The sequence below is a fragment of the Prionailurus bengalensis genome, chromosome D1 (genome assembly GCF_016509475.1).
Source record: "Prionailurus bengalensis isolate Pbe53 chromosome D1, Fcat_Pben_1.1_paternal_pri, whole genome shotgun sequence".
NCBI classification, from domain to species: Eukaryota; Metazoa; Chordata; class Mammalia; order Carnivora; family Felidae; genus Prionailurus; species Prionailurus bengalensis.
The window spans coordinates 53310598-53324582 of record NC_057346.1 but is presented as its reverse complement, the minus strand read 5'-3'; the positions used below and the strand labels follow the sequence as shown (position 1 = coordinate 53324582).

The 13985-nt window shown below is 48.6% G+C and overlaps 1 protein-coding gene across 8 annotated transcripts in view; it reads right to left on the bottom strand.

The window, feature by feature from the left end:
* TENM4 (teneurin transmembrane protein 4) overlaps positions 1-13985 on the bottom strand; it is a 748341-nt gene that overhangs the window by 463947 nt on the left and 270409 nt on the right. The window lies entirely within an intron of this gene.

The window sequence follows — 13985 nt, the reverse complement described above, 5'->3', positions numbered from 1 at the left end:
GGGTCTTCCGGGTCCCGACCAGACCCAGAGGGGCCTAGAGCCCAGAGCAGGTTCTCCTGGCCATGAATCTGCAGCAGCGAGAGCAGCAGCAGGGTTTAAATGGCCCTTTACATACCACAGAGGACTTCTGCCTTTATCACCTCCTCTGGTGGGCGTGGGTCAAGAAAGGCTGCGCTGGCGATCCCATTGAGAAAGGTCCTGGAGCAGGAAGCCCAGGTTATTTCCTCTTCCGGGTCTTATCAGCTCCATTTCTGGGAATGCCAAGGGGATGGAACATACTCTGCTAAGGGGATTTCAAAAGCTAAGTCAGCCACACTTCCTGATGCCCCCTCTGCGTGCCCGGTGCTATGTTAGGGGCAGGGGCTTCAGACAGGAATCAAACAGTCCCTGCCCTGGAGATATTTAAGAGCAAGTGGGGTCAATACATCTGGCAGCATAAGAATGATGAAAAGGAGGGGCGCCTGGGTGGCGCAGTCGGTTAAGCGTCCGACTTCAGCCAGGTCACGATCTCGCGGTCTGTGGGTTCGAGCCCCGCGTCGGGCTCTGGGCTGATGGCTCAGAGCCTGGAGCCTGTTTCCGATTCTGTGTCTCCCTCTCTCTCTGCCCCTCCCCCGTTCATGCTCTGTCTCTCTCTGTCCCAAAAAAAAAAAAAAAAAAAAAAGGTGAAAAAAAAAAGAATGATGAAAAGGATGATAGCTAACATTTACCGAGTACATACTATTGGCTCTTCTAAGCGATCCGGGTTTATTGTCTTATTTACCCTTCATAAAGCCCTACTGTTGGCTTCATTTGACTCTTGAGAAAACTGAGGCACAAAGAGGTTGGTTACTGGTAGGCAGCAGAAGTGGGAATCAAACTCAGACACTATTTCAATTTTTAGGCAGACCGTGATGAATTTGCCAAGAACGGAAAAGCCAGTTACATCTTCATAGAGGAGTTGCTACCAGGGCAGGGTTTTGAAGGATGACTAGGAGTTCACCAGGCACAAAACAGATGAGCGGGGTCGGGAAGTTCCAGACAGAATTAAAGTGAGAAAAGTGTGAATAATGGTTGAGAGGTACAAAACAGAGTGGGTGCGTGGAAGGAATTTGAGACAGTTAGTTCAGTACGGCTAGAACATCAAGTTGAAGAGTTCGGGGTGAGGGTGGGAGATGATTTCAGAAAAGGAGCGGCAGAAGAAAAGGGGACCAGCTCCTGGAGGCTCATGAATGTCAGGCCTAGAAGCTAGGACGCCCCCTGCCCCCAGTGAGACAGACACAAGGTTTATTTGCTTCATGCAGTAAGTAGCCTGGGAAAAGTCATTCAGGCTGGAAGCAACAGTCCATCACGGTTGCAAGGTGGCTGCTATACTTCAAGCATTAGATCTGTGTTCAAGGCAGGATGAAGGAAAGCTAAGAGGCAAAAGCCCGATCTTCGGAATAGAAGCTTGCAACTCGCGTGGCCCACTGAAGGGTCTGAGGTACGGCGGAGATGATGACGATCATGGCCTGCGTACATGGAACACTACTGCAGCATATGCACGTGCCGCGGCTAATCCTCAAAGCTACCCTAAGACGCAGGTACTGTCGTCATCCTCACAGACACAGGAGGAGACACAGAGAGGCTAAGAAAGCCTCTCTGGTTCCCCAGGCTACCCAGCCAGGAGTGGCCGAAGCTGGGCGATCTGTTCCTGAGTGTTGCTCCTCATGGCCACATTCTCCTGCCTTTGAAAGTGCACTCTGGGGGTGCCTGGGTGGCTCAGTCGGTTAAGCGGCCGACTTTGGCTCAGGTCATGATCTCGCGGTCCGTGAGTTCGAGCCCCGCATCGGGCTCTGTGCTGACAGCTCGGAGCCTGGAGCCTGTTTCAGATTCTGTGTCTCCCTCTCTCTGACCCTCCCCCATTCATGCTCTGTCTCTCTCTGTCTCAAAAATAAATAAAACGTTAAAAAAAAATTAAAAAAAAAAAAAAAGAAAGTGCACTCTGACTTGGAGGTGGACGTGTGAGTGTGGAGGCAGGGAGTCTAGTTTAGAGGCTGTCTGAACCCTCGAGTGAAGGGGCCTGCAGGAGGATGGTGGCTGTGAGTGGAGAAGAAGGGGCAGGCAGGAGGGGAAGGGGTCGGAACACAGAGAGAACCCTGGGGTGGGGCCCAGGGTGAGAGACGAGTGGAGGAGGGTCCCGGACTCCCTGATTCTCTCCCTCCCCAAACTGGCTCCTTCTGCTGTCCGCAGGGCCTGCAGGGCTGGGGCCGGGCACGGGGGGCTGGGCACCTGCAGGGATCCTGAAAAAAGAGTCACACCACCGTGGCAGGCAGAGCCCAAGGGAGGTCTGACGTCCACACTGACAGCCATGTCAATGTTGTCGTTCCGCGTGCAGACTCTCACCCTTGCCAGTGCCAAGGTCCAGAAAAGCATGAACCAGTTAGCACAGCTGGGGCCATGGTCAGATCACTGTCTTGTGCCTGGCAGAAGGGGGCAGGATGATGCTGACGTCTACTGCTGACTGGGGCCCGAGTGGAGAGGACAGAGCAATGACTTTAGGGCTCAGAAGACATGAGCTCCCATTCCAGCTGGACCCTTGGTTAGCAGTGACCTCAAGCCGGCTCTAAAGCAAACACTTTCTGAGCATGTGCTATGCACGCATGCCTTCAGCGGGGAGCCAGGATGCAGAGGCAGACCCGACCATCCCTGGAGTCAAGGAGCAACTAGTCTCCACAGTGCTGGTACTAGAGATCGGTGCTGTGGTACAGGGAAGCACGGAGGGCTGTGGGAGCATGGGGTGGTCGTCCAGCGGGGTGAGGGGCTGCTAAACCAGCATGGGAGATCAGGGTGGACTTCCTGGAGGAAGTGACTACCAAGCTCCATTCCCAAAGAGAAGCGTTGGCCAGGCAAAGAGGAAACACATTCCATTCAGTGGGAGCCACGGGGGCTAAGGAGAGGGGGGAGAGAGCAAGACACAAAGAGGAGAGCCTTTGGGAGGCCCTAAGTCCTCTCTGCTTCATCATCGCACTTGCAGCTTCTGGTGTCCTGGCAGCTGGCAGCACGGTATCTGACTGCTGCAGAAAACAGAGCTCTTAGTGCTTGCAGTACATTGATTATAAAACTGACACAATTCTTGCCCTCCTTGTATCCACACTCCTTTGCAAGGTGACCGCAGCTCCCATCAAGAGGTGGAGACCCTCTCGCATCTGTTAAATCTGGGCTGACCTTGTAACTTCCTTTAACCAACAGAATGTGGCAAACTGATACGGTGTGAGTCCTTGAGCTCATGCCTTCCGTTCCCTTGGAGTTTTGCTCAGATGCCAGGGGATCAAGCCCGGGCTCGTCTACTGGATCACAAGAGGAACACACCCAGTCACCCTCCTACACTGCCCCAGATGACAATCAGCCCTCAGCCCATCCACCAGCTGACGTAGGGTGACCAGCTCACTCCCTTTTGCCTGGGACTCTCCTAGTTTTAAAACAGAATGCCTCAGGGTACCTGGGTGGCTCAGTTGGTTAAGCGGTTAAGCATCAGGTCATGATCCCAGAGTCCTGGGATCGAGCCCTGTGACTGGCTCTGCACTGAGTGTTGGAGCCTGCTTGGGATTCTTGTTCTCGCTCCCTCTGCCCCTCTCCTCTCCCCTGCTCCCGCGAGCACACTCTTTCTAAAATAAAAATAAAAAAAAAACCAAGGGATTCCTGGGTGGCTCAGCTGGTTAAACATCTGACATCAGCTCAGGTCATGATCTCAGTTTGTGAGTTTGAGCCCTGCATCAGGCTCTGGATTCATAGCTCGGAGCCTGGAAGCTACTCTGGATTCTGTGTCTCCCACTCTTTCTGCCCCTCCCCACTCACACTTTGCTTCTCTCTCTCAAAAATAAATAAACATTAAAAAAAAAAAACACCAAAAAAGTGAAAGACAAAAAACTCAATGCCTCACATTCCCAGAAATGGGGATGGCTGGTCACCCTCCACTGACTTCAGATGTATGAAGGAGCCCAGCCAAGCCTCATGCAGATCATCAGCACTGTCCAGCTAACACACAGACTAGGAAGCAATAATAAAAACTTGTTTTAAAGTACCAAGTTTTGGGGAGTTTGCTATACAGCAATAGATGACAGGTACACTGGCACTTTTGGGAATGAAGCCCAGGCTCTCGGCCTCAGCAGCAGCTGGGAACTAACTAGGTTCCCCTCCTTGAGCATGGGCACAGCACTGAGTGGGTCACGGGAGGGAAGGCACTGGAGCTCAGAGAGGTTAAGCAACTTGCTCAGCATCACAAAGCCAGTGCGTATTGGCAATAGATGCAGACCCAGGTCTCCCAGGCTTTCCCCTTCTGCCAAGCTGCCTCTTTAATCAGCACATTTCTGCTGCAGTAACTGAAACTCCCCCAGAGACTGTTAATTTAACAAATCTCTGGTCATGCTTGGGCTCTCTGCGATGGTTTTCTTTACAAGATCCAGTGTCAGACTGTGTGATATGCTCCCTCCCACACGAACAATGATGAGGCCAATACTTAACCACAAGCCACCACCAGTCCCACCGTAGTCAGAGACCAGGGCAAAGGCAATGCTTGTCAGGCAGGAAAGACACCTGTTGAGAATTTCCTGACTCATGGGTTGAAAGCCGCACAGACTTTACCCACACAAGGTCCTAGGAGACATCTATCTCAGTTTGAATTGACACACACTGGTTGTGTCACATCTTGGGCAAGCCACTGTCCTTCTGTGGCAGACTGGGTGTTAAATGATTATTTAAAATTTGGAATGTTCACCGTAAGTGGAGGGTAGGACAATGGAGTGTTCAACTTTAAATCTGGTACCCAGTACAGGGCTTTGTAGCTGCTCAACAAACATTTACTGATTGTGTGAAATACAGCAGGATGTATCGTGAGGAACGACTTGTGTTCCTTTTTATTTTTCTGGTGTAGCAAGGAAGTCAGGGGACTGATAGGGCAGAATAACCTCACAGTAATTCGAAATCCAGTAAGCAGCATGTCCCCCCCTGTTCCAGGGAAGAATGGGGCAAGACTTTGCATCCAAGGTCTGACCGTCTTTGTCCCTAGAGAGAGTCGGCTGGCTTTACCGCATTCCCACGACCTCTTCATGCTCAGCTGTTCTGAACACGTCTGAGATGGTGGGACCTTGGTAGTGGCAGGGGGGAGGAGGGTGCTGAGGGTCCTAGGGATCGCAGGAGTCTGGTGAGGAACATCAGAGACAGACCTTCGCACCAGGAAGACCCCTCTCCTTCCCAGGGTCATGCACACTTGGGTGGGACGCTGGACACATGAGACTTTGCCACACTGGGAGTCCAGCACTGGACAGACGGCCACGGGCCTGTCAACACCTTGCTCTCCACTCCTGGCCTCTAAACAGTAACTTCCTGTTACGTAAGCCACCAGTTTGTGGTACTTTGTTTTAGCAGCCCTAGCCCTGTAATACAGGAGGGGGCACCTGAGAGGCCCTTTGGGGATGAGACACGGATCGTGGAGATGTCCCTGGTTCCAGGGTCTGTGGGGAAGGGGAAGCAGGGGAGGGGAGCCATCAGAGAACAACACGGACTGGCGTCAGTCGGTGTGAAGGCCCAAGACCATTTAAATTTGGCCTGCGAAATAAGGACTGGGCCGTAATCCTCCCTGGGTCAGCAAGCATCATGGTCAGGCAGTACTTTTTCCTATTAAATAATGAAAACGAGCAGTGTGCTGGAAGCAATTACAAAGGTGAGAGAGACCCCTTCCCCTGTTTTATGGTGAGGAGACAAAGACCTGAGAGGGGAGTATTTTGCAGGTATCCCAGAGAGGGGAAGGGCTGGGACCACAGCCTGGGCATCTACAAATGTCCTTCTTAAACGGGGACATGCCTCACTCAGCAGATACACAGAGCTGCGGCATTTGTGTAAAATGCAAAAGCCTCTGTGGGCACAACCGTATATTTAGACATTTTCAAGAAGGGAAGGCAGTGGGAATGGGTATTTTCATTTTCACAAAGTACTGTGGGAGCCAGGACGAGTGAGGATTGTTTTATGAGACTGAGTCTTCCTTGAGGTGACCCTAGCCAAGAAACAGGGGTAGAGCAGGGAACCACTGTGTAGTACTTAACAAAACTTTGACCTGCATCAACCATTGGGTTCCTTCAAATGGAGAGCTCCACAGGGCAATGAGGTATGTGTTTTAGAAATCAATGTCGAGGGGCGCCTGGGTGGCGCAGTCGGTTAAGCGTCCGACTTCAGCCAGGTCATGATCTCGCGGTCCGGGAGTTCGAGCCCCGCGTCAGGTTCTGGGCTGATGGCTCAGAGCCTGGAGCCTGTTTCTGATTCTGTGTCTCCCTCTCTCTCTGCCCCTCCCCCGTTCATGCTCTGTCTCTCTCTCTGTCCTAAAAATAAAAATAAAAAAAAAAAAAGCTGAAAAAAAGAAATCAATGTCGACTGGGGGAAGGCTGGAGCCAGGAGGAGAAGGTGGAGGAGGAGGAGGACACGGGAACAGAGCCCCATCCAGGGTTGGAAGCCACATGGCATGGAAGGTGAATCGGGAAACAGAGGAAGGTAACCTAAAATAATTGTGTAAGTTAATGAGCAAAGAAGCTCAGCTTTTGCACAAATCTTCATTAACGTAATGAATGCCGATTGATGCTTTTCATTGTTTTTCACATTTCAAAGCACAGTATTTGTCTACTGGCTCAAAATTTTTTCCAGGCTTAAGGGGCCAGGCACTTAATCATCCAAAGCAGGCCACTTCTGAGGGAGAAAGAAAACATTTTTTAATAATTATGCTGGGTCAGCAGGTGTAAACCAGGACTGTCCCAGACAAACAGAGATGTATGATCGGCCCACCATAAGCCTCCGAAAGAGACTGGGTGGCCCAGGGACACCATCACTCATTTACCCCAAACCTGTCCCTCCCTGTCTACTTTATCCATTCAGCTGCTCAAATAAAACTGTAGGCCCCTCTCGATCTTTCTCCCCCTCCTCCCTCCACTCCATCCGCAAATCCTGATAACTCTGTCTTCAAGTTATTCCCCACTTGTCCATTTGTGTCTTTCTCCTCAGGGTTCATTCACCCTAGTCTTAGGCATTGTCACTTCTCACGTGGATAGCAGCGAAAGCCTCCTAATCTTTAGTCTCTCCACATCTATACTTGTCCATCTTAAAATCCATTATCCAAAAGGCAACAAGAGTAATTTTTCAAAAATGTAAATATGATGTTTCTCTCTTGCTCAGAATCTTCTAGCATCTCCCTACTGTACCGAGAATAAAAAGCTAAACTCCTTATCTTGGCCCTATGTCTTTGTTCAGTAACTATTTGTTAAATGAATGAACACACAAATTAAACAAGTATTTGCTGAGTATATTTTATGTATGTCTTTTAGCTTCTGTCTGACCCATGCCGCTGTCGGGCGGAAAACTTTGTTCTAATTCCTGACGTTTGTTCCCATGTAAAGGGAGCCCTATTACAACCCTCCTGGCCTCTCTCTGACCCTTTACTCCCAGAGAGTGGAGTCAGTTATACCGGAGGTAAACCGAGGAAGAATAAACCCAGTCTGCTGGGTGGAGCGTCACTCTTCTTCCCCCCCCCCCCCCCCCCCCCCCCCCCGGCAGTTGGCAACATTTGTTTCCACTTCTGCAGGGGCTGGCTCTCTGTCTCTGCCCACCATCAGGTGCAGCAGTCAGCCTAATCCTGGATCCAATTACCGAGTTGATTCAGCTCTCTTACCAGGAAAATTATTCATTATCAGTAATAAACATGGTATTTTGGCTTCCATCTGTCACCCTTTGTTTGTCTCTCAATTTGTCCAGAACTCAGGTGGAAAGAGGGGTGCCGATTACTGGACTCCCTCAAAGACCTCAAACATCCCTTGAGAAACAGGAGAAACGAGTTGCGTCAAACCTGGTACGGAGCCACCGGGACCCAAGGGTATAGCACTCTGGGACTGGGGAAAGGAAAGCTCTGACAGTGCAGTTGTCGGCTGAGCAAGGATCATGTGGCACTCACAGTGAAAACTGAAGCACAAATTTAGCAGCAGCATTTAGCCCAGAAGAATGTCTTCAGGAATGAATCACTCAGGGAATATCGTCATTTGTGCAAAGAGGCAGAGGGTTATAAGGGAAAAGGTGGCTGGAGATTCTTGTTGATGTTTATGAAAACAGATGGCCTTTTTTGGAAAACAGAGAGCCAAAACAAAAGCATCATTTATTCCAGGAGCTAAGAGATTTTTCTATAGACATCTCATCAAAAACCCATCTCTTAAGCTTTTTAACCCCCTAAAGAATTCACAAATAGCACTCCTTAAAATAAAAGCAAAATGAGTTTCCCTAAGGATGTAAGTTACATAAGATCATCTTGGTTCTTCCCCCAGCCCCCCACCTCATTCTCCCTTTGTCTGTTCTGTGCCCAGAAAACCTTCAAAACTCTGCTGGGAGTGGATTGCAAGACGTGGCAAACGTGAAACGCAGTTCACGGCCCTCTCAGGGGAGGGATTTCCTGACTCATACCTCCCTATGTCTCCCATACTCCTACAGCAGGCAAAAGACTGGGCTGGAATTGTCATCTCATTTCCTCATCATCTTTAATTTCTTTTTCTTCAATCCATCCTTCCCTCAGTCTTCAGACCCTGATTTGAAAATAAAAGATCGATGTCCAGGCCTTTGTCTCCGGCTGTGCCTATCCAGAGCCTTCCCTGGGAGGCCACTATGTAACCTGGATCAGTGGGCTCCCTCTGGCTTCCAGGAGGGGTCAGCCAATAAGAGTCCAGGCAGGAGGTCGAAGTTAGGAGCAGAATGAGGTCAGGGTATTGCCTGTCCTGGCAACCTCCCTACCGGGCTGTGGGTTGGCAGTGGCTGTGTTCCGGTGTGAAAGGGCAGCACTCTCCTTGGCCAGCCCTTTGCTACAGCTACAATGTGGCAACTGCTCTCACCCAGGCCTGCGCGACCTGCTCCCTCCTCTGCCCCATCCCTTGGGTGGCTACTGTTCCAGATGCTGCTAGCCTCAAGGCTCTTCACCATGCTTCCTGGTGGCCCCTGATTCTGTCAGGCTTTAAGAACAGCCCCTTCACCAACCTCTCTTTAGTTACCTCATCCGAAATGCCACGGTTTCTTGCCAGGTCCCCAGTTAATACACTGTCCATATCTACATCAGTCTTTATTTGATTCCAAAACAAGCTCTATTTATTTCTATTCTTTCCTTTCCTCATCAAACTTCTTGAATAAATACCCCGGAAGCTTTTGACTCAGAAGGGCTTTGCAGGCTGGCCAGCCTGGTGGTGTCTATACTTGTTTCTGGAGGTCAGTTTGCTAAAATATAGCTAAAATCTGTAAAAATGTTGAATTCTTTTTTCTTAATGTTTATTCACTTTTGAGAGAGAGAGAGAGAGAGAGAGAGAGAGAGAGAGAGAGAGAACACGAGCTGGGGAGGGGCAGGGAGAGAGAGACACACACAATTCAAAGCAGGCTCCAGGCTCTGAGCTGTCAGCACAGAGCCCGACCCAGGGCTCTCGAACTCACGAATGGCGACATCATGACCTGAGCTGAAGTCAGACGCTTAGCCAACTGAGTCACCCAGGTGCCCCAAAATGTTGAATTCTGATAACCCAGAAAGTCTAGTAGTTCTCAAAAGTATCCCAAGGAATCCATGGGCTTATATAAAAATGTTTCTGAGGGTGATATTAAAAATATTTAACGACTGATACAGGCACCCACTGGTTGAGACAAGGCAGGCTGCAATACTGCATCAATGCAGGGCTGACACTCACTGCAATATTGAGTAGAAAAGGAAAAAAGTAGCAGTCAACCGAAATGTCCAACAGCAGGGAAAATGTAAAAAAAACTCTCCCATTCCATAAAATAAAATACTCTGTAGCCTCGTAAAGGGATTCGATTCTGTAGATGAATATGGAATGACATGAAAAGTTGTATACCATATATTGTTAATGAAAAAAAAAGATCATAGAATTCAATAGGGAGCGGGGTTCTGTTTTTAGAAATTAGAGAAAATGTATTTATTTTTTAAAAAGCCACTTGGGGCACCTGTGTGGCTCAGCCAGTTAGGCGTCTTGACTCTTGATTTTGGCTCAGGTCTTGATCTCAAGGTGGGTTTGGACCCTGCATTAGGCTCTACGCTGACAGCGCTTGGGATTCTCTCTCTCTCTCTCTCTCTCTCTCTCTCTCTCTTTCTCTGCCTCTCTCCCATTCTCCCCTCTCTCTCTCCAAAAAATAAACATGAAAATAAATAAATAAATAAAACCTGATCATTGGTACAGGGCTTTTTTAAAAATAAAAAAAATTAAAAAAATTAAAAGTCACTCAGCCCAGTTGTAGAGATGTGGTATTCAGGAGATGTTCCTAAAGTTTTGGTTAGGAGTCTCTGATTATAAACTGTTCGCGAGATGCACTGCCCAGAGGACCAGTCATTTAACTGATGGCTTCTGGTCTCCGCAGAAGTAGCTGACATTTGAAAACAGTGAGATACAAACCCTCAGGCAATCTTATACTACACACCGCCAACTCCAGCTCCGTGCACTGGCCACTGACTGTCAGCCAAGAAAACAATGTGTCCCGAGCAGAGACGGATGCCTGAATCCTTGGCAGCCATTTTCTGATGTTCTTTCTCCTGAACATTTAATATATTCCCAGAAGATTGACTACACGTGACTAATAACTATATAGGCTGTCAATCAACATCATCTTCGGAGAGAAACTTTCCAAGTCGGCCATATTAAAACCCCAATTAAGAAAAAAAAAAACTATTAAAAGGCATTCTCTCTCAACAATACTTTTAGTTATTTGACATTTAATTATTTGCCCCTTCCCTTTTACTCTTCCTCCCTTTCCAAAGGATCCAAGGAAGCTAGTAAGCCGACATGGAGAGGCATGCACATTCATGTGTATGTAACGACAGGTTCCTCTACATGCGTGGAGGTACAGGATTCCTTACACAGTAATACGTACTATGGAGTACATATTTAGTAATAATAACATGGTATTCGTACACGTAAACATAATCACTCTCACTTGATTCACCCAGGCAGGGAAGGCATGGCCAAAGTATGCTGCTACCTTCCGTCTCCCAGAATGTAGAAAAAAATAAGAGTTGGCCGAGCTTCTCTGGATCCTGCTTGAGAGGTTCAACCTGTCATCACCTTGACCCTGCTATGGCCTCTGCTACTGGCCTCTCTGCTCTGGTTCTCACTTGTTCTCTGCTAAGCCCCATACCCCTGCCGGATTCATCTTCATAAAAGGCGTCGTAACGTAATTCATCTTCATAATCATGCCACCCACCTGCTCCGAGCCCTGGAATGGCTCCCCACAGCCTAGAACAGTTGTTTTTAATTAACCTTTTAAATATTATTACTTTTTTTTAATAATGGGACTCGCCCCCCCCCCCGCCACCCAAAATGAAATTTATGTTGGTACTCAGTTGGTACCAATTTATGTTGGTACAAACAGATGGAAGAAAAATTGCTCTAATTAAAGCCAGTGTGAGGGGCTGTAGTGTCCTTGGGCTTCACGGTTTCCAGGTCTAAGGCACCCATTGTCCTACACATAGGTACTTTACTGGGCACCTATGGGTGTTGCCCTAGGCTGGGGCACTGAAGAGACAAAGCCTCCACCTCGGAGTGTTAGAGTCTAACACGGAAGTCAGACGACAAACAAATGACACATTTGTGTCATTGAAACATTAAGTGAACAAAAAACATGTCACCATAAGTGCAGATGAGTATTATGGAGAAAAAGAGAGGGCATCAGAGGGAAAGCAGTGGGTAGCAGTGATCTGTCTCCAGCAGGGAGGTCAGAGAAGCGCTCTCTGCTAACGGGACACGAGGCAGAGGCCTGAAGGAAGCCATAAACCACACAGGGATCCAGGGGGGGTTAAGATTCCAGCAAGGGCATGGCGGCTGTGGAGGAAGGGGGCCTGGCATGTTCATGGGGCAGCAAGGAGGCCGGGCTGGGATGAGCCAGGGAGAGAGGAGATACGAGCATGAGGGAGGGGTGCTGCTGAAACAGATGTGTAGAGCCCCCAGTGAGACGTTATTAAGACTTTGGCTTTTCCTCTGAGGTGGGAACATTTGGGAGGTTTTGAGCAGAGGGGTGACAGGAACATGTTAGTAGAGGGCAAAGAGGAAGCAGAAGGGCCAGGTAGGAGTCTACGGTAAGAGTCCAGGTGAGAAATGAGTGGGGTGAGGGGTGAAGGTGATGCGAAGATTCTTCTTCACTTACTTTCTTCTTCATATACTTTTTTTAAGTGTTTATTTTGAGAGAGAGAGAAAGAGAGAGAGAGAGAGAGAGAGAGAGAGAGAGAGAACAAGCAGGGGGGGGGGGCAGAGAGAGATAGGGAGAGAGAGAATCCCAAGCAGGCTCCACTCTGGGGCTCGATCTCACAACCATGAGATCATGACCTAGGCCAAAATCATGAGTCAGATGCTTAATCAACTGAGTCACCCAGGTGCTCCTCTTTTTCATGCACTTTTGAAGGCAGAACTGACAGTACTTGCTGATGGATTGGAAGAGGGATATGGGACGTGAGAGAAAGAGAGGAGAGCAAAAAGACTCTGAGATGTTCAGTCTGAGCAAAACAAAAGATACAGCTGTCACAGGAAGGGCAGGATGGTGAGGGAGAGGGAAAAACTCAGGGAATGAGCTTGGGCATGTTAGGTTTGAGAGGAGATATTGCCTGTTTGGGTGGATACATGGAGATGAGGACAGAGATCCAGGCTGGAAATGCGTATCTAGCAGTCATCTACCTGCAGATGGATTTAAACCATGAGACTGGATGAGAGCACAGAGCAGAAAGGGAAGAGGTCCAGGACTTGGGTCCTGGGCCACCCCATCATTTAGAGATTTGAGATTTAGAGGAAGCCGTAAAAGAGACAGAAGAAGTAGTAGGTAATGAGGTGAGACAGAACCAAGAGAGCAGGAAGTCTCTGAGGACAAGTGAAGGAAGTGCTCAAGAAGGAGGGTATTTGACCAGGTAAAATGGCTGAGTCATTTGAAGACTCAGAATGACCACTGGATGTAGCAACGTGGAAATCCTTGGGGACCTTGACAAGAGCAATGCTGGAAGGGAGATGGGAGAGAATGTCTGCCTGGAGTTCCTCAAGGGCAGATGTCACCTCTCACTCATATCTGTGTCCACCCCCAGTGTCCACCACAACGCCTGGCACACAGCAGGCAGTAAGAAAGATCTATTGATGAATGAGCCATTTCCCACATGAAGCCAGTAATCTTTTGCATGTCCATGGATCCCAACAATTTCATAGAAGAGACCCAATCCTTTCTTATATGTATGTATCTGGATGTGAAGGGATTAGAAGAAGGTAGGAGAGGAAATCAAATGCAGGAATGTACCTCACTTCCAAAGGGTCAGGTAGGGCTACACTTTTTTCCACAAGACTCCACATCATTCCTGCATAGTAAGGCGAGTATAAGGAAGTCAGTGCCTTTGCTCACCTATGTCTGGGATAATAAAACAATGATGATGATTATGATATAACTCTGCACATTTTAGAAGGAGCTATCATATGTATTACCTCACTTTGCCTCTTTGCCAATTCCCTCACAATGGTAAGTGTTTCTGGCCTTAGTCCTCTAAAGAAAATGTGTATTTAAATAGCAAATAGCAGGTAAAGCTGCTGTAGGTCAGAGGTCTGCAAACTGTGGCCAACACATGTTTTTTTTTTTTTTTTTTTAATTTTTTTTTTCAACATTTATTTATTTTTGGGACAGAGAGAAACAGAGCATGAACAGGGGAGGGGCAGAGAGAGAGGGAGACACAGAATCGGAAACAGGCTCCAGGCTCTGAGCCATCAGCCCAGAGCCCGACGCGGGGCTCGAACTCACGGACCGTGAGATCGTGACCTGGCTGAAGTCGGAAGCTTAACCGACTGCGCCACCCAGGCGCCCCAACACATGTTTTTTAAATAAAGTTTTATTGGCACACCACCATGCCCAACTGTTTGTATATTGCCTTTCCATAGCAGAGTTGAGTAATTACATCAGAGAGTGTACAAGGGGTGCCTGGCTGACTCAGTGAGTAAAGC